At 37.3% G+C, this 25046-nt stretch overlaps 2 pseudogenes across 1 annotated transcript; both read right to left on the bottom strand.

Annotated features, from left to right (window-relative positions):
* Window positions 1-3897: 3897 nt before the first annotated feature.
* On the bottom strand, window positions 3898-5543 carry LOC149726444 (uncharacterized; annotated as a pseudogene). The gene is made up of 6 exons (XR_016386249.1): window positions 5443-5543; window positions 5180-5229; window positions 4696-4816; window positions 4526-4627; window positions 4342-4463; window positions 3898-4286 (listed from the first exon to the last, which is right to left on the bottom strand). The product of XR_016386249.1 is annotated as an uncharacterized LOC149726444 (transcript).
* Window positions 5544-22520: 16977 nt separating this feature from the next.
* On the bottom strand, window positions 22521-24317 carry LOC149726443 (uncharacterized; annotated as a pseudogene).
* Between the last annotated feature and the right edge of the window lie 729 nt (window positions 24318-25046).

The following is a 25046-nucleotide window of genomic DNA, read 5'->3' as shown; positions in this document are numbered from 1 at the left end:
AAACACACTATCCAAATAAAATATTAAGCAATACAAATAATTAATAAGTCGCAAAAATTTCTTGCAATTCTTACAAGCTTTGATAATTTTATAAAACGCTCACCTAAACACGACTTGCCAGTTACGATAAGATGTCCATTGCAAAAGATTGTTAGATTTTTAATAAAAATGCTAGTTGCAAAAACGGACCCAAAAAACGGTAATAGATTTTTGTATCAACTGCGACGTGTGTGATGCTGCCGAATTGGAGTTGCAGGACCATTTACAATGAAAAGGATGACCGCGTTTCTTGTGGCAAAGCTCGCTTTTTTTGTTAGATGAAGTTTGTTATTTCTTTTATAAATCGCCTGTACCACGACTTCAACGCTCAGTCTTGTTTATTCCGTTTATGTTGGAGATTTAGGGCCGTGACTGGACTGTAGAAAATTGCAAAGGATTGTCAGATTTCTAATAAAAATTCTAGTTGCAAAGGCTGACCCAGAAAACGGCAATGACTTCAACGCTCAGTCTTGTTTATTCCGTTTATGTTGGAGATTCAAGTTGCAAAGGATTGTCAGATTTCTGTATCGTATAAAAACGATTGTATATCGTTTTATAAAAACGATTGTATTCGATTCGCAATACACACTTACTTACTTTGACTGTCTCCTGGGTTAATCGTTACGGGTAATCCTGCCGCTAGTGACCAGTGAAAATTTTGGTTTCAAAATGTTCCTTACGTCTCCTTGATACTCGCTGTATATTTAAAAAAAAACTCGGGCGTTCGTATCAAAAATTAACTTTGAAAATCCACGAAAAACTCACCCTAATTGCATGCGCCATATTGTTATTGTTTACCTATAAGTAAAAGACGATTTACAACGTCACAATAGAACCCTAGTTCTTATTGCGTGAACTAGCGCAAATAACTAATCTTTTTTCATAAATACTTGTAGGCTCGTAGCTCTAAAAAGAACTGTTCAAAATAAAAAAATAGATATTGCGGATCGGATAAGCTTCAACCAAAGAGATTAAAACCAATGAGTGGAAACTTCCACTTATTACGTCACCGTCATACATCAATTGCATGTATTTGTGTTTCGTCCCCGTCACGCTTGAATGCATTGCAATAATACCCGCATGATGTTGTAAGCGAGCACATAACCACACGCCACGTTTTAGTTTTCGGTATAACAGAAAATTACGCAAGCCTGACGATGTCCACGGAAGCAGGTTTTTGTCTATGTATTGAAATCATTGAAGATGAGGTAGTGTTGGAGGAAAAAAATGTGGCATCAAGTGCTATACAAAGTTTATTGGAAAGTTAATTTTATTTAAGTGCGCTGTTTATTTTTAAGTTTTTTTTAAATTTGTATTTCAAAATTAGGGCAGCTGCAGTTTATTCAGCAAGAAGCAGGTCGAGGATTGGTGGGTTGAGGTTGGAGGAGAAAGGGAATTTCTGTCAGCCTCTGCCAGTGATTATTTTGTAATTACTTTCACAACACAGCCAAGTGGAGAAACATTTTATTTCGCAAATTTAGCACAGATGGAATTAACTTGATTCCAAGATTATTTAGATTGCAAAGACAAAAAAGTTTAGATTTAACAAGAAAGGTGTTTGATAAATTTTGTTTTAGGTAGTCAGGTTATTGGTACTGTTGCCAGTTTTAAATCAGATTTAACAAAAGATGAACAGTATATTTTAGAGTATGTTGGTGGATTTATATTACAGAAGTTATTAAAACGATGTTCAATAGAAACTCACATTAATCTTTTAAAAAGTTTAATGGATTTTAATTCTAACCTTTCGTCTAACTCCCTTATAAGCTGTTTTAACAATAGTGCATATGGTTATCTAACTGTGCCCAAGAAATGTATTATTAATTTATTAAGCTATTTAGAAATCAAATTCCGTGAATTATATCAATCTGATTATCTGAAAACATATCCGAAAAGGTGATTTCAAGTTTAGATAAATTATTTATATCCTCTGTCATTTCTAGTATTGTATTTAGTGATAAAGCTGCAATAGACACTATCATTTTTAAAATTATTAAATTTTTTCTGAAAATTCGATGTTTAAATTCAACACTTAAACTCCACGCTGACAAAACCATCAGTTTAAGAAAATCTTTAAAATAGATTCAAGTATATATACCTTTAAATATTTATAAATATTATCCCTTGTTATTTTTTATTTGGTTATTGTTAGTTGGTTGTATATTTATAAATTTATTTTTTATCTTTTTGGTACATATTTTGTTTTTCATTAGACCAGAATTGGAGTAAAAGTAAATATACCGGTATACATGTTTGTACCATACGCTTACAATCTTAGTATTTTTTGTTTTAAGTAGAATCAAAAGCAACGGTAAAACACATGTTTGTACCATACGCTTACAATCTTAGTATTTTTTGTTTTAAGTAGAATCAAAAGCAACGGTAAACATCGTGGAAATGGCGAATTAACAGATGCGGTCGCCCCCCTCAACAACCTGATTATAACGCTTAGTGAAAGGAACCTCACATGTAGGAGCATTCAACTCAAGAGTAGTTTCTTAACTGTCGATATAATTATATTTACAAGGCATAAAAGAGTATATACATCATTCGATGTACATTATATTTATAAATTATCTTTGCATTTTCTTCGTTTTGGAATGTTGGAATGTACCACTGGACCATTCTTCCAATCAATGGTATGTGATACATTGCACCCTTTTACAGATTTTATCTTTTTTTGACATAAAATAATATTCTCAAATTTAGAGTATTGATTAACATCTGGAACATCACTCCGACGACCAAGTTGACGCATTTTTCCAAAATAGGCTTCAAGTGGATCCTGGTTTATCTTGTTAAAATGTAGGTGTCGCTGGGGCTTACAGAAAAGATAAACTCTATCAGCTCCCACAAAATGTAGGTGTCGCTGGGGCTTACAGAAAAGATAAACTCTATCAGCTCCACCAATGCTCGGGTTGACATCACTAATCCATCGTAAGTTTGTTGGCTTAAAAACTGTTTTCCTTTTGCTGTAGCAGTGTCACCAGTTATGCTCTCCTTCCAGTTTCGGAGCTCGTTTAAGAAGTCCACTTTCAGCCAACTCAGTCGTGGATCTTTAGGACTGCGATAAGGTTGCAAATCCTTGTTATATCCACCGTTCAAGCGAGTGTTCATCAGATCAAACCATCGGTTAATCAGACGAGCAAACCAAGCACTGCGCTTCATTCTGTCACCACCTCTACTTTCCATCAAGCTCCCAACTGTATTTGACAGCAGCTGGGCAGCATAAGAAACTCGCATTTTGGCGAAACATTTTTGCGAAAAGTGACCATCATGCAACTTGCAGCACCGTAGTTCATCTGTTTCGAACAACTGTGGAACCCGGCAGAAATGTTCCCAAAGTATAAAATGGTCACTATACTTTAAAAGTCTAGCGCACCATTTGGACGACTTGATCTTACATTATTACATGCGGTTTTTAAGCAAGTGGGGAGGATCAGATATTAAGAAAATTGAAAGCTCTGGTTGGTAGATATTTGTACATTTGTAGGGAATATCTAAATCCAGGTTGTTTAGCAGAGAAAACAATTTCCTGTTACAAGCTGCATCATCTGCAACAAGTGCTATTATTGTAAAATCACAATCGGCAATTGCAGAAACTGCTTCCCAAAACATGCTGGCCAATTCATATGCTTTGGTGTTGTGGGGGGAGAAAAAAAGCAAGTGGTCCAGCGAACTGACTCGTGATGGATCTAACATATAGCTGAAGCACATGGGATGCAGCAATCGTTTCTTTTTTTCTTTCAGCTCCAAGATCAACGAATCCAACCATGGAGTCGGTGGTGGCATCATACACAATATTTCCTTAAAATCATGACAATATATAAAATTAGAAGTAATAATAAAAATATTTACTTACCCTTCCAAGTGGGGAGGATCAGGTATTAAGAAAATTGAAAGCTCTGGTTGGTAGATATTTGTACATTTGTAGGGAATATCTAAATCCAGGTTGTTTAGCAGAGAAAACAATTTCCTGTTACAAGCTGCACCATCTGCAACAAGTGCTATTATTGTAAAATCACAATCGGTAATTGCAGAAACTGCTTCCCAAAACATGCTGGCCAATTCATATGCTTTGGTGTTGTGGGTGGAGAAAAAAGCAAGTGGTCTGGAGAACTGACTCGTGATGGATCTAACATATAGCTGAAGCACATGGGATGCAGCAATCGTTTCCTTTTTTCTTTCAGCCCCAAGATCAACGAATCCAACCATGGAGTCGGTGGTGGCATCATACACAATATTTCCTTAAAATCATGACAATATATAAAATTAGAAGTAATAATAAAAATATTTACTTACACTACTTCATTTCATCTAGAGACATTACAAGAAGTCGTTGATGAGAATGCAGTTTTACAGCCTCCAACTTCAACTCCTGCAACACATGCTGTTGGATACCAGGCGATGTGCTGTAAAGATTCCTAAAATAGTATTTTTACTATTTAGAACTGTTCCAAATGAAAAGTAACATGAGCATTCTTACCTATAATCATTTAATGTTCTGGAACTGGGTAGGCGAAGCAAACCAGACTCCCGCAGCTCCTCGTAACAACTTTTACTTTTAGTTGCCAGGCTTAGGCACAATCTGCATGAACAACCGAATGTCTGTAAACCGTATATACATGATCCTTTTATATTAGTAGCTATACATACTTGATAATCTCTGGGTGGTAACGTTCACCTTTTGTTTTGCTACCATTAAGTTTGATCTGTTCTTCCCAAAACAGTTTATAGAAGTCATTAACTTCCTGCTTGTCGACTAAAGTTGAAAATGCTGGTTAAAGGGTGAAAGGTTATTTATTTTTGCTGAAACTGTACCTTGGGCCATTAAATTTTGGAAATCATTTGCTAAATCTGCCTCTACTTCAACCAAACGTTCTTCAGATTCTCAAAGTTTTTTTTAATTTTTGTTTCTAATTCAGTGATTCTGTCAAGTAATTGCATTTTAATTCAGCACTGTTTTTAGAAAGAAATACCAATAGTCAATACCGAACATCTTTTTGTTCCAATGAGCATTTGATTCTTCTTTCCTTTATTGTGTGGCCACATTGAATCCTTTTAATGGGTATTCTTTTGACCTTCTTGTAAATCTTTCTTCGGTTTGTATTTCTATTTACTTTTTTCTCAACACACTCACATTCTCTGCATTGCTGTCCATCTTTCATAAATATCTGACACTTTTCTGCCCTGATTAGAATGTGTTAAAGATTTAATATCTTTTTAAATTTAAAATGTAATGCATGTTTAGGCCTACATGTACAGATACTGTCTTATTGCTCACCTATGCGTTATTATATTCACTTCTGGAATTAATCTACTTCCAGAAAGGTTCTGGCCTTGGTCATGTAATGACACACCCCCGTATTTAGGTCACCCGGCAGGCCACTACAAGTTCTGTACTGAAATACAGATTTCAGGGCTTTTTTAGCAAGAGGTTGATGTTGAACATCTAACTGTATACAATCTGGAGCACCCCAACCATTCTCTGCATTGCTGTCCATCTTTCATAAATATCTGACACTTTTCTGCCCTGATTAGAATGTGTTAAAGATTTAATATCTTTTTAAATTTAAAATGTAATGCATGTTTAGGCCTACATGTACAGATACTGTCTTATTGCTCACCTATGCGTTATTATATTCACTTCTGGAATTAATCTACTTCCAGAAAGGTTCTGGCCTTGGTCATGTAATGACACACCCCCGTATTTAGGTCACCCGGCAGGCCACTACAAGTTCTGTACTGAAATACAGATTTCAGGGCTTTTTTAGCAAGAGGTTGATGTTGAACATCTAACTGTATACAATCTGGAGCACCCCAACCATAAAAGGAAGCCAAAACCCTGAAATCCTTAAAGATTTTCAAATGAAGTATTGGTTGGTCATGACCATCTTCAAAAAATAAATTAATAGTCTCGCTATTTTCAATTTTAGTCCAGCCAAGTGGAAGAGGTGTTTGAGCCAGTGAATTGACATCTTCAAAAAATAAATTAATAGTCTCGCTATTTTCAATTTTAGTCCAGCCAACTGGAAGAGGTGTTTGAGCCAGTGAATTGAAAGTTGCATGTTTAGGCCTACATGTACAGATACTGTCTTATTGCTCACCTATGCGTTATTATATTCACTTCTGGAATTAATCTACTTCCAGAAAGGTTCTTAGTCCAGCCAACTGGAAGAGGTGTTTGAGCCAGTGAATTGAAAGTTGCATGTTTGGGCCTACATGTACAGATACTGTCTTATTGCTCACCTATGCGTTATTATATTCACTTCTGGAATTAATCTACTTCCAGAAAGGTTCTGGCCTTGGTCATGTAATGACACACCCCCGTATTTAGGTCACCCGGCAGGCCACTACAAGTTCTGTACTGAAATACAGATTTCAGGGCTTTTTTAGCAAGAGGTTGATGTTGAACATCTAACTGTATACAATCTGGAGCACCCCAACCATAAAAGGAAGCCAAAACCCTGAAATCCTTAAAGATTTTCAAATGAAGTATTGGTTGGTCATGACCATCTTCAAAAAATAAATTAATAGTCTCGCTATTTTCAATTTTAGTCCAGCCAAGTGGAAGAGGTGTTTGAGCCAGTGAATTGACATCTTCAAAAAATAAATTAATAGTCTCGCTATTTTCAATTTTAGTCCAGCCAAGTGGAAGAGGTGTTTGAGCCAGTGAATTGAAAGTTTCAAAGTGTGGTGGTGGTGATGATGATCTTGGTTTTGGGGGTGGTCTAATTGACTTGCAGCCACTAAAGCTACCGTGTTTCGGTGGGAGATTTAATGTTGGTATTGCTCCCATACCGAGCTCTTTCCGTGTACCTTCTGTAAATGATGAAATGAGTACTTTGCAAAAATTAATAAAAAGACTTACTGTTTATTATGTCAGACGGAAGAAAGTGTTTTTCGCAAATTTTCACTGCGTCTCGTTTATACAGGTTGTTTTTTTAATAAAATTTAATAACTTTTTCAAGATCATCGGCCCACAGCCTTATACAGGTTGTCGTTTCGAAATTGCCGAATAACTTTTTCAAGATCATCGGCCCACAGCCGTTTTGCTGATTTGCATAATTTTTTTGCGGGTACGCAAAACAACTTACAGTCAGTACAGCGGTTGCTGCAACCAGGTAGACAACATAAAAGTTGTGTTTACACCAAATCGTATCGAATTCAAATACGGTTTGACGTTGGCTTCTATAGCAACGGTTTTTATTGCAACGATCCAATCGATAAGCTTCTCCATTAATGCGACATGATCGCGATACAACTTTCTTGCCCACAGCTCTGCCAAATAGGAATCCAGTAACTCAGGCTTAACACCTCGCATGTTGCGGAGTAGTGTCGTCTTCATGTGGTGCCACGTGGACTCAATGGTCTGTGTGTGTGTGCGCCCGTCTGCGGGTGAATACCCGAGCTGGTCCAATCCAGTGTAAGCTGCCCATTGATCGGAGTGGAGGACGACTTCGTTTTGAATGATTGGGAGCAAGGTCTAGGTAGGTCCTCATCGTCCGTGTTATTGACATCGTCTTTTCGGACGTCACCACGAAGTAACCTGCCACGGTTATACTTCCTCTTGCCCCGAAGAAGAGACTCAATTTCCACGATGGTGTTTGGTCCTCTCATGGGCTCTCTCTTGCTAAATCCCAGCAAGCACATTTCTCGACAGAAATTATACCAATCGGTAACTGTGTGTGGGCCAAAATCATAGTTCTGTTGTATTGTGCCGACGGGTACCCGTTGCATCCAGTTAATTTTAATTAAATGGCCATAACATGCTTATATGACTTTACATTGACACGGTTCCGGTTATCCATAAAGGCAAAAAAATGATTTTTTTCTGGGGGAAACATACGTGCCGCAAGATTTGCATCGAATACACGGCAAAGATTCTGAGTTCTCGCCCTCGAAATCTTTTTTGCGTGAGCTTGCCGCGTTCAGGGGTCATCGTCGGCTACCCCAAACAAGACTCTTCCGACCATAGAGATACTAATATACTATAGGGATAATTTTGAAAATTTTTTTTTTCAGGTAAATTTCCTAACGGAAATACACTGTTTGACGTTTAGTACAGAGATACTAATATACTATAGGGATAATTTTGAAAATTTTTTTTTTCAGGTAAATTTCCTAACGGAAATACACTGTTTGACGTTTAGTACATTCCCACGTAATCGCATTTAGACATATTAGGCATTTTATTTTGCCAGTTGAGTTAGCCGTTCATCATTATAGAGATTGAATTTTTCTGGTAAAGTTGTATAATAGCTTCAGATATTTTATGTGGCTAGTGCTGTAGAAAATCTGTGTGGCAGGCTTGAATTCCGTATCTGAATGTTTGTGAAAACCTTTTCTTCAGGTTTATTTTGTTCAATAACTTAAATCAAAACAATGTGTATAACCAAGAAAAACGGAAAAGAAATTTTATAAAAAAAATAAAATATTTTTGGGGGAATTAATGTTAAAGGGAACGAAACTTAAAAGCACCAAGAAGTTAGAAAACCTTTTCTTCAGGTTTTTATTTTGTTTAATAACTTAAATCAAAACAATGTGTATAACAAAGAAAAACGGAAAAGAAATTTTATAAAAAAATATTTTTCGGGGGATTAATGCTAACGGAAAAGAAATTTTATAAAAAAAATATTTTTTGGGGGATTAATGTTAAAGGAAACGAAACTTAAAAGCACCAAGAAATTAAAGAAAACGAAACAAACATTTACTGATTATTGAATAGTAAAAACTATTTTATTCAATTTTTGTCTTTTAAATTATAAAAATCTCCCCTCACTTTGGAAGTATACATTTTACCTTCATGATGAAGCCAGATTAGAAGGTATGACTTTAATTGATTTTATCAGTTTAATCTGATGATTGTGTCTGTCGGCTCTGTATCAAATTGATGGTCACCTAGAGAAGGTATGACTTTAATTGATTTTATCAGTTTATCTGATGATTGTGTCTGTCGGCTCTGTATCAAATTGATGGTCACCTAACTGTTGAAACAGATGTCGGTCACAGGATAAATGTTCCAATACATTAATTGAAATCTAGCAGTGTGTATTCCTTTTCTGTTTGTTAGGCTGCTTGTAGCAGTGTGTATTCCTTTTCTGTTTGTTAGGCTGCTTGTAGCAGTGTGTATTCCTTTTCTGTTCGTTGGGCTGTTTGTAACTGCTAGGTAACGGCGAAATACCTTCTCTGTGGTTGCACACACCTTTATTAAATCCAGTGATGGGTAAGTCAGTCCACCATTGTCTTTAATTTTTATCAAAATGTATCGCTGATCATAACTTGGTGGCTGGGTTGTATGGTTACATAACAATGTCAACAATGTTGAAGAATAAGAAAATACTGGAAAATAGCTGTGGTCGTTTATCGTTGGATCTACTAATGGGGCATCAAGGTTGTAGTTTCCTATTTCACTTGTTGTTTTTTCTACTGTTGTTGTATTGCAAGAATATCTGCATTATTTGATGGATCTTGCATACATTACCTCAAGTTTAAAAGCCTTATATATGCTGATTTAAACTGCCTGCATGTTGGGTTGTTATTCCAGCCATTGCTCCCACGAACAGCTCCAAAAAAAAGCTCAAGAAAATCTTGACTAAATTTGTATGTCAGTAAAAAGGCGAGTGCTTTTTCTTTTTTAATTAATGGATGGTACATAGACTGAATACTTTATGTTTATTAAGTAGCCAACAATATGAATTTTTCTTTTACTTATGTAAAGTGGTTGACCATCACAATATAGATTAGTAAGGTATTCTTCTGCTTCTGACAGGAAGTTAAAACATTTCAACTTGCTTAACTGACTTAGTGGAGCTTTGTATTCTTTTCCACAAGGGTTTTTTGAGTTAAACATGTCAAACAGGCGATCTATAAGCAAAATATATCAGAATACACTACCGACGTCTAACACGTCAGCGCGGTAAGAACAACCGGGTTGCTGACACTTTCCCGTGCGCTCGTGGGAAACGTACATGCTGCGGTCATCGACCTGGACTACAGGAAGTTAGCGAAAGCGCAGCTCGACCCAGAAGTACAAGCAAGGATACAGCCACTGACGTAAGGTATTCTTCTGCTTCTGACAGGAAGTTAAAACATTTCAACTTGCTTAACTGACTTAGTGGAGCTTTGTATTCTTTTCCACAAGGGTTTTTTGAGTTAAACATGTCAAACAGGCGATCTATAAGCAAAATATATCAGAATACACTACCGACGTCTAACACGTCAGCGCGGTAAGAACAACCGGGTTGCTGACACTTTCCCGTGCGCTCGTGGGAAACGTACATGCTGCGGTCATCGACCTGGACTACAGGAAGTTAGCGAAAGCGCAGCTCGACCCAGAAGTACAAGCAAGGATACAGCCACTGACGCCACAGGCACTAAAACTGCTGTGCGACGTTTCCACTGGAAACTCACGACCAATCATACCAGTAAACTGGCGAAAAAAGGTGTTTGACGTCTTACATGGTTTGGCCCACCCCTCTATTAGCCCGTTCACATGACCAAACGAAAAAGAATCTTTTCCAAACTTGGCCAGGCATATTTTCACTGCGTCTCGTTTATACAGGTTGTTTAAAAATTTAATAACTTTTTCAAGATCATCGGCCCACAGCCTTATACAGGTTGTCGTTTCGAAATTGCCGAATAACTTTTTCAAGATCATCGGCCCACAGCCGTTTTGCTGATTTGCATAATTTTTTTGCGGGTACGCAAAACAACTTACAGTCAGTACAGCGGTTGCTGCAACCAGGTAGACAACATAAAAGTTGTGTTTACACCAAATCGTATCGAATTCAAATACGGTTTGACGTTGGCTTCTATAGCAACGGTTTTTATTGCAACGATCCAATCGATAAGCTTCTCCATTAATGCGACATGATCGCGATACAACTTTCTTGCCCACAGCTCTGCCAAATAGGAATCCAGTAACTCAGGCTTAACACCTCGCATGTTGCGGAGTAGTGTCGTCTTCATGTGGTGCCACGTGGACTCAATGGTCTGTGTGTGTGTGCGCCCGTCTGCGGGTGAATACCCGAGCTGGTCCAATCCAGTGTAAGCTGCCCAGGAGTGGAGGACGACTTCGTTTTGAATGATTGGGAGCAAGGTCTAGGTAGGTCCTCATCGTCCGTGTTATTGACATCGTCTTTTTGGACGTCACCACGAAGTAACCTGCCACGGTTATACTTCCTCTTGCCCCGAAGAAGAGACTCAATTTCCACGATGGTGTTTGGTCCTCTCATGGGCTCTCTCTTGCTAAATCCCAGCAAGCACATTTCTCGACAGAAATTATACCAATCGGTAACTGTGTGTGGGCCAAAATCATAGTTCTGTTGTATTGTGCCGACGGGTACCCGTTGCATCCAGTTAATTTTAATTAAATGGCCATAACATGCTTATATGACTTTACATTGACACGGTTCCGGTTATCCATAAAGGCAAAAAAATGATTTTTTTCTGGGGGAAACATACGTGCCGCAAGATTTGCATCGAATACACGGCAAAGATTCTGAGTTCTCGCCCTCGAAATCTTTTTTGCGTGAGCTTGCCGCGTTCAGGGGTCATCGTCGGCTACCCCAAACAAGAGTACTCTTCCGACCATAGAGATACTAATATACTATAGGGATAATTTTGAAAATTTTTTTTTTCAGGTAAATTTCCTAACGGAAATACACTGTTTGACGTTTAGTACATTCCCACGTAATCGCATTTAGACATATTAGGCATTTTATTATGCCAGTTGAGTTAGCCGTTCATCATTATAGAGATTGATTTTTTCTGGTAAAGTTGTATAATAGCTTCAGATATTTTATGTGGCTATAGTGCTGTAGAAAATCTGTGTGGCAGGCTTGAATTCCGTATCTGAATGTTTGTGAAAACCTTTTCTTCAGGTTTATTTTGTTCAATAACTTAAATCAAAACAATGTGTATAACCAAGAAAAACGGAAAAGAAATTTTATAAAAAAAATAAAATATTTTTGGGGGGATTAATGTTAAAGGGAACGAAACTTAAAAGCACCAAGAAGTTAGAAAACCTTTTCTTCAGGTTTTTATTTTGTTTAATAACTTAAATCAAAACAATGTGTATAACAAAGAAAAACGAAAAAGAAATTTTATAAAAAAATATTTTTCGGGGGATTAATGCTAACGGAAAAGAAATTTTATAAAAAAAATATTTTTTGGGGGATTAATGTTAAAGGAAACGAAACTTAAAAGCACCAAGAAATTAAAGAAAACGAAACAAACATTTACTGATTATTGAATAGTAAAAACTATTTTATTCAATTTTTGTCTTTTAAATTATAAAAATCTCCCCTCACTTTTTGGAAAAACTAATTTATTCAATTTTTGTCTTTTAAATTCTTAAATTCTCCCCTCACTTTGGAAGTATACATTTTACCTTCATGATGAAGCCAGATTAGAAGGTATGACTTTAATTGATTTTATCAGTTTAATCTGATGATTGTGTCTGTCGGCTCTGTATCAAATTGATGGTCACCTAGAGAAGGTATGACTTTAATTGATTTTATCAGTTTATCTGATGATTGTGTCTGTCGGCTCTGTATCAAATTGATGGTCACCTAACTGTTGAAACAGATGTCGGTCACAGGATAAATGTTCCAATACATTAATTGAAATCTAGCAGTGTGTATTCCTTTTCTGTTTGTTAGGCTGCTTGTAGCAGTGTGTATTCCTTTTCTGTTCGTTGGGCTGTTTGTAACTGCTAGGTAACGGCGAAATACCTTCTCTGTGGTTGCACACACCTTTATTAAATCCAGTGATGGGTAAGTCAGTCCACCATTGTCTTTAATTTTTATCAAAATGTATCGCTGATCATAACTTGGTGGCTGGGTTGTATGGTTACATAACAATGTCAACAATGTTGAAGAATAAGAAAATACTGGAAAATAGCTGTGGTCGTTTATCGTTGGATCTACTAATGGGGCATCAAGGTTGTAGTTTCCTATTTCACTTGTTGTTTTTTCTACTGTTGTTGTATTGCAAGAATATCTGCATTATTTGATGGATCTTGCATACATTACCTCCAGTTTAAAAGCCTTATATATGCTGATTTAAACTGCCTGCATGTTGGGTTGTTATTCCAGCCATTGCTCCCACGAACAGCTCCAAAAAAAAGCTCAAGAAAATCTTGACTAAATTTGTATGTCAGTAAAAAGGCGAGTGCTTTTTCTTTTTTAATTAATGGATGGTACATAGACTGAATACTTTATGTTTATTAAGTAGCCAACAATATGAATTTTTCTTTTACTTATGTAAAGTGGTTGACCATCACAATATAGATTAGTAAGGTATTCTTCTGCTTCTGACAGGAAGTTAAAACATTTCAACTTGCTTAACTGACTTAGTGGAGCTTTGTATTCTTTTCCACAAGGGTTTTTTGAGTTAAACATGTCAAACAGGCGATCTATAAGCAAAATATATCAGAATACACTACCGACGTCTAACACGTCAGCGCGGTAAGAACAACCGGGTTGCTGACCCTTTCCCGTGCGCTCGTGGGAAACGTACATGCTGCGGTCATCGACCTGGACTACAGGAAGTTAGCGAAAGCGCAGCTCGACCCAGAAGTACAAGCAAGGATACAGCCACTGACGCCACAGGCACTAAAACTGCTGTGCGACGTTTCCACTGGAAACTCACGACCAATCATACCAGTAAACTGGCGAAAAAAGGTGTTTGACGTCTTACATGGTTTGGCCCACCCCTCTATTAGCCCGTTCACATGACCAAACGAAAAAGAATCTTTTCCAAACTTGGCCAGGCCAAAAAAAGAGGCAATTTTTGGTCAGAATTGACGTGCGTTCACATGGCCATTTACCCTCGTTTTCTTAAACGTCGAAATTGAATATTTTAATTCTCCCCATATGTACGCAATACATTTAATCAATATTTTCCCATAGTAAAGAGTGAAAATTTAAATTTAGAATTACTACTGCCAAAAAAGAAAAGTAGTCGAAACCCATTAAACACTAATTTCGTAAAAAATGTAGTATTATTAATGTATTAATATACATATAACACAAACACACATATAAATGTATTTAATCAATATTTTCCCATAGTAAAGAGTGAAAATTTAAATTTAGAATTACTACTGCCAAAAAAGAAAAGTAGTCGAAACCCATTAAACACTAATTTCGTAAAAAATGTAGTATTGTCAATGTATTAATATACATATAACACAAACACACATATAATATATTTAATCAATATTTTCCCATAGTTAAAAGGGATTTTAAATTTAGAATTACTACTGCCAAAAAAGAAAAGTAGTCGAAACCCATCATAAACACTAATTTCGTAAAAAATGTATTGTCAATGAATGTATTATATACATATAACACAAACACACATATAAATGTATCTAATATACACAACAGATGCTAGTCCCACTTAACTTTTTTCTCATTAGGTAACACAAACACACATATAATATATTTAATCAATATTTTCCCATAGTTAAAAGGGATTTTAAATTTAGAATTACTACTGCCAAAAAAGAAAAGTAGTCGAAACCCATCATAAACACTAATTTCGTAAAAAATGTATTGTCAATGAATGTATTATATACATATAACACAAACACACATATAAATGTATCTAATATACACAACAGATGCTAGTCCCACTTAACTTTTTTCTCATTAGAATTACTACTGCCAAAAAAGAAAAGTAGTCGAAACCATCATAAACACTAATTTCGTAAAAAATGTATTGTCCACAATGTATTAAATATACATATAACACAAACACACATAAGCCTCGTTTTCTTAATCATCAAAATTGAATATTTTAATTCTTCCCATATGTACGCAATACATTTTTTAATCAATATTTTCCCATAGTTAAGAGGTTAGAATTACCACTGCCAAAAAAGAACTTTTTTCTCATTAGAATTACTACTGCCAAAAAAGAAAAGTAGTCGAAACCATCATAAACACTAATTTCGTAAAAAATGTATTGTCCACAATGTATTAAATATACATATAACACAAACACACATAAGCCTCGTTTTCTTAATCATCAAAATTGAATATTTTAATTCTTCCCATATGTACGCAATACATTATTTAATCAATATTTTCCCATAGTTAAGAGGTTAGAATTACCACTGCCAAAAAAGAAAAGTAGTCGAAACCCATCATAAACACTAATTTCGTAAAAGTAGTAATATACATATAACACAAACACACATATAAATGTATCTAATATACACAACAGATGCTAGTCCCACTTAACTTTTTTCTCTAACTTACCACTCACAAACACACATAAATATATCGAATATACACAACAGATGCTAGACCCACTTAACTTTTTTCTCTAACTTACCACTCAATTGAAATTACTTGTGCCTGCTGAATCCATTTGTATGTTTTTAGTTTTGACGTCTTACATGGTTTGGCCCACCTCTCTAAGAACCACTCGGCGGCTTATAGCAAACAAGTTCATGTGGCATGGGCTTAAAAGAAAGAAGTCGGTTTGTGGACTAAGCAATGCCTAGCCTGTCAAAAAGTTAAAATCCAACAGCATACCCGAGCTCCTTTACAAAATTACCCACCGCCTAGAGTAAGATTTGCCGACGTCAACCGTGATATAGTCGGCCCACTTCCAATTTCTCAGGGTAACAGGTATTTACTAACGATGGTTGTTGCCAGGTATACGAGATGGCCCGAAGCAGTTCCGATGAAGGACGCAACGACAATCTTGTGTAAGAGCGATATACCAGTCTGCAGAGTATGGCAGCTGCACGCGCGAGTTATTTTATTAAGCTTTTGATAAGCACGCCAAAATTTACGTCATGCACGCGGAAAAATTAAAAACGAAATAAAATATACAAACATCAACACGACATTTAAAACAGATGCAGCGGGTAAAAAGCGGAAAACAACGGGTAAAAAGCGGAAAACAACGAATATAAAGCGGGTAAAGGCAAAGAGTAAAAAGCGGCAGCGGGCGGTAATAAAAATTTCAATATTAGGACGGCTGGTCACATAAGACGAAACTACCCGCTTTTGCTCCAAGACGGGAAAGAACTTTACTGTTATCAGCATACCAAGATGCCCTTCCTCTTTGGTCTATAAAAACGGGAACACGATGCATAGGCAAGTTGTACTCTTCCCAACCGTCAAGATATAAGGAAGCCATTTCCTTTAATGTGTTACGACATTGAATTGGTAGGGGGTACATCCAATCTACGTTCGTTCTTCGTAGCAGAGTATCATTGGACTGACCCCTGCTTTCAATTGTGTTTTCATCAGAGTTAAAGTGGTCTTAAATTGCTTGGCCTGATATTGCCCATCTGCCTGATGTGCAACAAGATAAGACAATTGAACTTGAGGTAGCTTTACTGAGGATGTTCCACAAATGGCCTCAAACACTTGTTCTGCCAAATTAGCAGCTGTGCCGCCTTCAAGATTATTGCACCCGAGAGATGGTAAACCGTTGGTGCGTCTACAGGTATCGTGATTTTTTTACCCCTATGCTGCACCAAAATCATGACCGCGTGATTCAGCATGGTGTCGATTTATCCGATGCTGTAGAGAAGTGTGGAAATACACCCGTCGATGGTAAAGGGGTGCTTAACACTTTAGTTTTCAAAAACAAGTGTGTTTGGAACACGTTTAACATTTGATTAAATTGGTTCCGTCCATGTCCTATGTTCCCAACATCTGAACCCCAGCAGTGAAGAAATGAAATAAATCATGGACTCGTAGTGAAGTGTGGCGGCTTTTCAAAAACAAGTGTGTTTGGAACACGTTTAACATTTGATTAAATTGGTTCCGTCCATGTCCTATGTTCCCAACATCTGAACCCCAGCAGTGAAGAAATGAAATAAATCATGGACTCGTAGTGAAGTGTGGCGGCTTTTACTTTTATCGTAATCAAAGCGCTACTCAGTTGGTTTGCTACTATTTCAGTTATTTTTGATCCCAATTCGTGAATTTTTCTTTTTCCAAATTAATGCTTTGTGGTGGCTCAAGCCGCCGTTTCGTTTTGAGGAACAGCTTGCGTGCTCAATCAGCATACTTTTTAAACTGTACCATGTTTGGTTGTTACCAGAAACAAGATGTTTCATTCTCTCTTCTGGTATCTCAAGCCCAGTAGACAACGTGTTTCCTGCGTTCTTTTGAATGCTGGGATAAGTTTTCTTTGCAAGCATTGGCTCCTTGACGTGTCCTAAACGCGGATAGGTGTCACAAAGATGCTCGAAGCAAACCATACATCGGGTAAGTCCTCCCCCGAAGTCGTTAATATAAAATGAATAACAAGACCCTTCTATATCGTGTAAACATTGAGCCTTTCCTAGTATTTGAAAATGACCAGTACTTTCATTATCTCTGTAAGGTGTTTTTTGTACTTCTTCTGATCGATTTTTAACCAAATCATCCAACTTTTCATGAATTGTTTTAAAGTGTTCATCATAGGTCATCGATGTGCTTGGTGAAGTTGTTATACCAGACGAAGTAGTTTGAACGGTTGGCGCAGCTTTAATCGATAACGTTGGGGGCGGTGTTATCATCAGGTACTTCTTGCATTAGCATACCTTCAGAAACGTCCATTGACTTAGAAGAGTCTAAGTCAGTACTGTCACAGTGATCCGAGGTCCCAACTGCTTTTTTCATTACTTTCCTTATATCATGAGCTTTGATGTGGTCGTATGGCACTATGAATTTTTTCAAGTCAAATGATTTATCATTCCGATGAGCATTATCGGCATGTCGCTTCCTGGAAGCTGGATTACCACGAGAAATAGTCTTCTTACATTGCAAACAGAAATGAATATTCTTCTGGCTGTCTTCTTTTGGTTGCAGAATTCACTGACGTTTCTGTGGCTTTGGCTTCGGGTTCTTTATTATTATCTGACATTTTGTAAATAACTGTCTGTGTTCACTGTTGAACGTGGTTCTGACATTTTGTAAATAACTGTCTGTGTTCACTGTTGAACGTGGTTGTTGTAACCTACTAACCCTAAGCTTTGCAGTCATTGTCGAGCAACTATAACCTTTATGATGGTATCTGTGACGTATTAATCGCTGGAATGTTTTAAACGAATCTGTGTGAAAATAACGCCATTGCTTGTATCTAGCATGGAAATAATTGTGGTGCCATAATTTATTTAATTGCGAGCCGGTTATTAGATAAATTTATTATTTCATGAACTTTGCACGCAGATTTTGTGTACTTGCACGCGTGCACGCGAAAATATCTGGTCTTGTACGCGCGAGATCTCGTCGGGAACTGCCATAGTCTGCAGACTGGTTCATATACAACTGGATATCAAGATTCGGAATCCCTACGAACGTGTCGTCAGACCGCGGACCACAGCACCACAGTGAATTGTGTGGTCCACACTGTGGTCCAAGATCAACGAGTTCCTAGATATATAACTTCATCAAACCACAGCGTTTCATCCACAGGCAAATGGTCTCGTAGAAAGGTTCCATCGTCACTTGAAAAGTGCCCTGATGGCCCGTTTGACCGATCCAAACTGGGTGGTTCTCTTGGGACGTGCACGCGAAAATATCTGGTCTTGTACGCGCGAGATCTCGTCGGGAACTGCCATAGTCTGCAGACTGGTTCATATACAACTGGATATCAAGATTCGGAATCCCTACGAACGTGTCGTCAGACCGCGGACCACAGTACCACAGTGAATTGTGTGGTCCACACTGTGGTCCAAGATCAACGAGTTCCTAGATATATAACTTCATCAAACCACAGCGTTTCATCCACAGGCAAATGGTCTCGTAGAAAGGTTCCATCGTCACTTGAAAAGTGCCCTGATGGCCCGTTTGACCGATCCAAACTGGGTGGTTCTCTTGGGAATCCGAACAATGCCAAAGGACGACTTGCAAACTTTGTCTGCGGAATTAGTGCATGGTACACTAGTCGCCGTTCCAGGAGATACAACAACGTACAAGGAGACACAACCAGCAGCACCCGAATTTCTTAAACAACTACAAGAAATCTTGCGGAAACTGGCTCCGGTTGCCATGTCACGTCATTGCATTCCACCCTCATCCGTTACAAACAGCTTGAACAAGGTAAGAGTACGTGTTCATTCGCAGAGATGCACATCGTAAGCCACTCTCACCGCTCCTACGACGGACCTTACAGGGTTATCGAAAATGGTCCAAAAGCGTTTTAACTAGACGTGGGCGGTAAAGACCAACTGGTGTCGATCGATTGAAACCCGCGCACATGTAGATCTCGGAACACCAGTCCAAACCGCCCAACCCCCACGACGAGGCCGCCCACCAAAAGTCATTGCAGACCAGATGAAAGACAACTCTTCGATGCTCGCCGGGGGGAGTTATGTGCCGACTGAAACTTAGTCCGGTCACATTCTGCATTGCGCAATTCCGTTACGTGTTATTTGCCCATCGCCATTGCGTAATCACAGACACTACCTTATTCTGTTACTGTGCTCTCTAAGTTGCCCTTTTTTCACCGCTGTCGTTTTCGCACGCAAAAGTTTATAAAGTGTAACCATTCTAATAAAAACGAACTTGGAGTCAACATCGCTGCAATCGCTACACCATATCGTTTTTATTCGATCCGCAATACGCTTACTTTGACAATCGACACCATATCGTTTTTATTCGATCCGCAATACGCTTACTTTGACCGTCTCGTGGGTTAAAGAGAGGCGTGTAGAAAGTTATACATTTCAATCACACAAACTTCAAAGAAATCGAAAACAGTTCTATTTAGGAAATCAAAAACAAAGAACCGGTTTAATTAAAACAAACAAAATTCATATCTGAACAAAAAATTATAAAAAATTCATATCTGAACAAAAAATTATAATGGAATATCAAGTTTGCGGGGTTTCGTTTCTGCAAAAATCCTCACGATTTCATCTGTAGGAAGGATTCATTAACGCAAGCGAAGTTAGCGCTCTTGTTTTGTCTCTAAGTCTTTTCAACCTTCGTAACTGCCGATGCTGTGGTCAGTGGTCACCGGAAGTGTCTAAAATATGTACAAGGAAAATGTAATACAATTTTATGTACGGCAACTTATAATTAGTCTGCCTTCCATACACATACTTGTAATAAAATTTTTACATTCGGTAACATCGTGTCTGCTACAGCACGCATGATGTCAAAAGTAGGTACAATGGCTAGCATCTTTCTCTTTCCACTTGTTATGGTAAATCCGCAGTTCGGCAAGGGCACATCCTCTTCATATACGTCCAAAATGTCGATAAAATCTTTTGTGGGAACCTGCTTCCGTTTATTAAAACACGACTAGGTTAAGACAATGGGTATGAAAAGTACTTTCGTAAAATATGAGCGGTTAGTGCTAAAACATATGTCAGCCCTTTTCAGGATGACATTCTACCATATATGTATAATGTTGTATGAAACGTTTTGACACATGCAAGATTACTGCAAACTAGGTATGGCTCTACTATATCAACAATTTAAAGCGGACAACTCTTAACCAACAACAGCAAATCACCGTAACATCTACACAGTAATCTTTTGCCGAAAAAAACTCTCAGGACCAATGGCGTGCCTCACTGTAGAACCTCACCCATACAGAATAGAATGTTTAAATACAACGTTGGGGTAATGCGCCAACTCTGGCCTAAATCCAAGGTTCCCACAGCATGCCTCACTGTAGAACCCCACCAATATAGAACAGAACCTCATTCAACAACAAACATGACACTCACCTTCTCCCTTATATTTTCATCATCAACTTGAGGAAGATTAACCAACACCCCCTGAATTTTCTGGTCATATTTAAAGCCCCATCTAGCGCCTTGGCAACGAAGTTCTGCTAACTTTACCCCCCAACACACCAAAGTTCGTCAATAAATTTAGGAACAGGAGCGTTAACGAAACCAAAAAAGTTTTTCCAAATCTCATGCCATTTTCCTCTGCAATGAATCATTGACAATATTGCTCCTCGTGACTTGCATCAGTTGTTTCATCGGCCAAACACTAAAAAGTAGATACTTTGATTCAGTATTGAAACTAAACAGTTCGAATCATGGTTCCGCATATGTCAAGTACTAAATCGGGGCAACACTTAATAAAAAAAAGGTCGGCAAAGCAGATTCAATTTTGCATTTTCATCGATGGTACCACTAGAAAAATAACCTAAATAAAAAAAAAGGTCGGCAAAGCAGATTCAATTTTGCATTTTCATCGACGGTACCACTGGAAAAATAACCTAAAATGTCCAACGTGTATTTCTGTGCCGACGATACCTCTGTAAAAAAAAGGTCGGCAAAGCAGATTCAATTTTGCATTTTCATCGATGGTACCACTGGAAAAATAACCTAAATAAAAAAAAGGTCGGCAACGCAGATTCAATTTTGCATTTTCATCCATGGTACTAAATGTCCAACGTATCTCTGTGCCGACGATACCTCTGAAGAACCAACACTCACTCGATGTTTCTTAACTATTTCTGGTGCTAAAGGCTTTGGGCCTTGGCTGTTGACCGGTCCTGTTCTGACTTTTCAAAAATGCTTGCTTTGCTGATTGTGGTTGAGAACTCATATCACTGATTTATTTTAGATTCGTAACTACTTGATATTTCACTGTAATTGTGTCTTTTTCTATGGAATGGTTATCTCTCTCAGTCTTATGTATGTTATTTTCACGTCAAAGATAAAAGAGTGTTGTTTCTTTATGGGGGATTCGTAACTACTTGATATTTCACTGTAATTGTGTCTTTTTCTATGGAATGGTTATCTCTCAGTCTTATGTATGTTATTTTCACGTCAAAGATAAAAGAGTGTTGTTTCTTTATGGGGGTTACGAGCAGAGAGAAGATGCATACACTATTTACAGAAACAAGGAAAGTGTTTAAATAAAAAAGGTTGTAACAAATAAATTGTTTCGTCAGACAACTTATTAGTTATCGCCGCGTATGATCCTACTTTTACGGTCCGCAGTTTCACTATTTACAGAAACAAGGAAAGTGTTTAAGTAAAAAAAGGTAACAAATAAATTGTTTCGTCAGACAACTTATTAGTTATTATTCGTATGATCCTACTTTTACGGTCCGCAGTTTTTCAAAGTGAAACTGAATTATCTTGAAAAACGTTGAATTAATTTTCGCAGTGTCCATATATATATATATATATGCTGCGTTGGCGCAAAATAAGTTTAACCGCAAGACAATAGAATCGTGATTTTATTAGTTCCGCCTGTATTTAGGTTGCCGTTTACGGTTAGTCGTTCGTCGAGACAGAGAGCCAGCACGTATAAAGTCAGTAAAGCAGGATGCACACTGGAAACAATTGCGGCTGCGGCCGGGAAATCCCCAGACAGTCTGCGGCGCTCTTGCGCGGCTGTCCGGGCGTATACGCACACCTGCAAGGTTTTTTGTGTCACCTCAAACATTTCCTCACAAAAAATCAACTTCATGTATTTTTTATCCTTTTTCAATTTTATTAAAACGAAATAAAAATAACATTAAAGGAAATACTCAGACAATAACTAAGTGGACTGTTGTGCAACATTAAGCTCCAAAATACAATCCGCAAAAAGAAGACTGCTTATTTCCTTCATGTACGCCTCCACAAGCTCTGCAGGTTTTTCTCTTAATTGTGCCACCACAAATTTACCAAAGTGGGACTGTTGTGCAACATTAAGCTCCAAAATACAATCCGCAAAAAGAAGACTGCTTATTTCCTTCATGTACGCCTCCACAAGCTCTGCAGGTTTTTCTCTTAATTGTGCCACCACAAATTTACCAAAGTGGTCTAGTCTATCTAATTTCCTTTCCTGGAGTTCTGCAAGATGACTTGAGCTTTGCCTCAAATAACTTAACATCTCTGTCTGCAAAACAAAAACATTACTAAGTTTGGTTTTTATTTATAATATCATGAACTAAAGCATATGCTTAAAACCCTTTGGACGTGCCCGGAGCCAGATGGCTAGATCCTATCACAAGTTACTTTAATAGTCCTACTTTTTTAATAAACAGGAAATGGATCATCCTTAAGACACAGCGAACTCTCCTAACACATTTCCAAGATGATTTTATAAGACTTTAAGTGATTTTGGTTATTGAATTTGTGTGTATTGTTGGTTTTATTGTAGTAATAACAGCCCATAAGTTATAGAAACCTCACTAAAGTCAATAAATTTTGGTTACACAGCAATTAGTTTGTGGTTTAGAATCGACATATCGAAGGTTTTTGTAATTTTTTTCCTTTATGATTCAGGTAACTTTACAAATCATACATCAAAAGGAAGGTTTTTACATACTGATCAAGTTTGTAATACATTATATTTTAATATTTCTGTTCTTTTCTGAAATATTCAATAATCTAAGATTTATTATGACATCATCAATTTAATGATGAGTCATCAAAATAATATGAATTTGAAGATAATTTCATACTGCACAAACTTCATGAAGAAAGTTTTGGTCTAGCAAAATCCAATTAAGTGAGACCTGGTCAAAAAGTGAAAAATTACGAAAAACAATCTCGCACCTAAAGGGTTGAGTGTACGTGTACCTGTACTTTTTGTTTGTCTGTTTTCTTCCTTTTGCAACTTGGTTCTTCTGGTTGAGTTGCATTTGCAGGCGTAGAATCAGAAGAAAAGGAATTATCTTCTCTGGTACTTTCAATGCTGCCGCTGGAATCCTCTTTAAATATTATAAAACAAAAATATAACTTCTTTCATGGTTACGAGCAACACAAAATTTTATACATAAACATTTTACATACTGACCAGGGTTGTCCAAAAAAAACTGAGTAGAACTACTGCCATCAGCAAAGTTGTCTACAGATCTACACAAACAGAAAGAACAATAAATATTTTTATTACCACATACCATTCACATACCCTCTATGCTTTATATAACTATCCAAAAAAGATAGTTGGTGGTAATACTGCCATCTCTCTGGTGGAAGGGTACCAGACCCACTTGGAGCTTCTGTATTTTTTTTGTGCTTTTTGCCATACGCTGTTCGCAGCGTACGCCAACGCTTCTGACACTGGTCAACTGAAAGTCAAAATAAATTTAGTAATTATTTTTGTAATAAGATGCAAACTTACCTGTCGAGTTTAATTCCTGGGCAATGTTTTGCCTCTAATTTTATGCTCTGGATGACATGGGTTGTAAATAAGATTAGCTTGAGAAACAAGGTCAATAAGCTTCATATTAAAATTTTTTTCAATTTCCATACTGCACTACTTTCTAGAAAAACGTAATGTGAAAAGAAATAGCAACTGTCAAAACAGAAATTGATGGTAAAGGCACTCCAATTTTTCAAAAGCTGGCAACTTAAATTAAAGAAAATAGTAAATACAAACAGCAAACATAACCTAAACTTTACCTACTCCACTGCCATGCAACTGCGCCATCTTTTAAAAAATATTTTTTTAACTCATCCCTGTAAAAACCTGCATATCTGGAATAAAAGTTTGAGCCAATATGTCCAAGTGAATCCATATTCACAGTTGAAGGAATAGTTTGTCTCCAGTTACCATTCACTGTGTTGCCATTTCCATCAAATTGATCCCCATAAATATGAGATCCTACCTGACGTGGACTTTGTAGGAAGTTATGAAGAACCACACAGGCCTGTACTATACACTGTGCCATTTCTGGATCACAATTCAGCATTTTATAGAATACTTGCCATCTTACGGCAAGTATACCAAAAGCGTTCTCTACAACTCTTCTTCCACGACTCAGTCGATAATTAAAAATTTGCTTGTCCTCACTGAGGTGCCGTCCTGGATATGGCTTAACAATTCCAGTCTTCAATGGAAAAGCATCATCAGCAGCAAAATAATAAGGAACATTAATGTCAGATCCTGCCAAGCTATTAGGGGCAGGAATACTTAAAGAACCTTTATCAAATTTTTTTCCAATTCTTGAATTACTGAAGATACCACCATCACTATGGCGGCCTGAGTCACCGATATCCACCAGAACAAAACGATAATGAGCATCACAAATTGCTAAAAGCACAATGGAGAAAAAACCCTTATAATTATAAAATT

The sequence above is a fragment of the Ciona robusta genome, chromosome 12, assembly GCF_009617815.1.
Source record: "Ciona robusta chromosome 12, ASM961781v2".
Classification (NCBI taxonomy): domain Eukaryota; kingdom Metazoa; phylum Chordata; class Ascidiacea; order Phlebobranchia; family Cionidae; genus Ciona; species Ciona robusta.
This window is presented reverse-complemented; position numbering and strand designations above follow the sequence as displayed.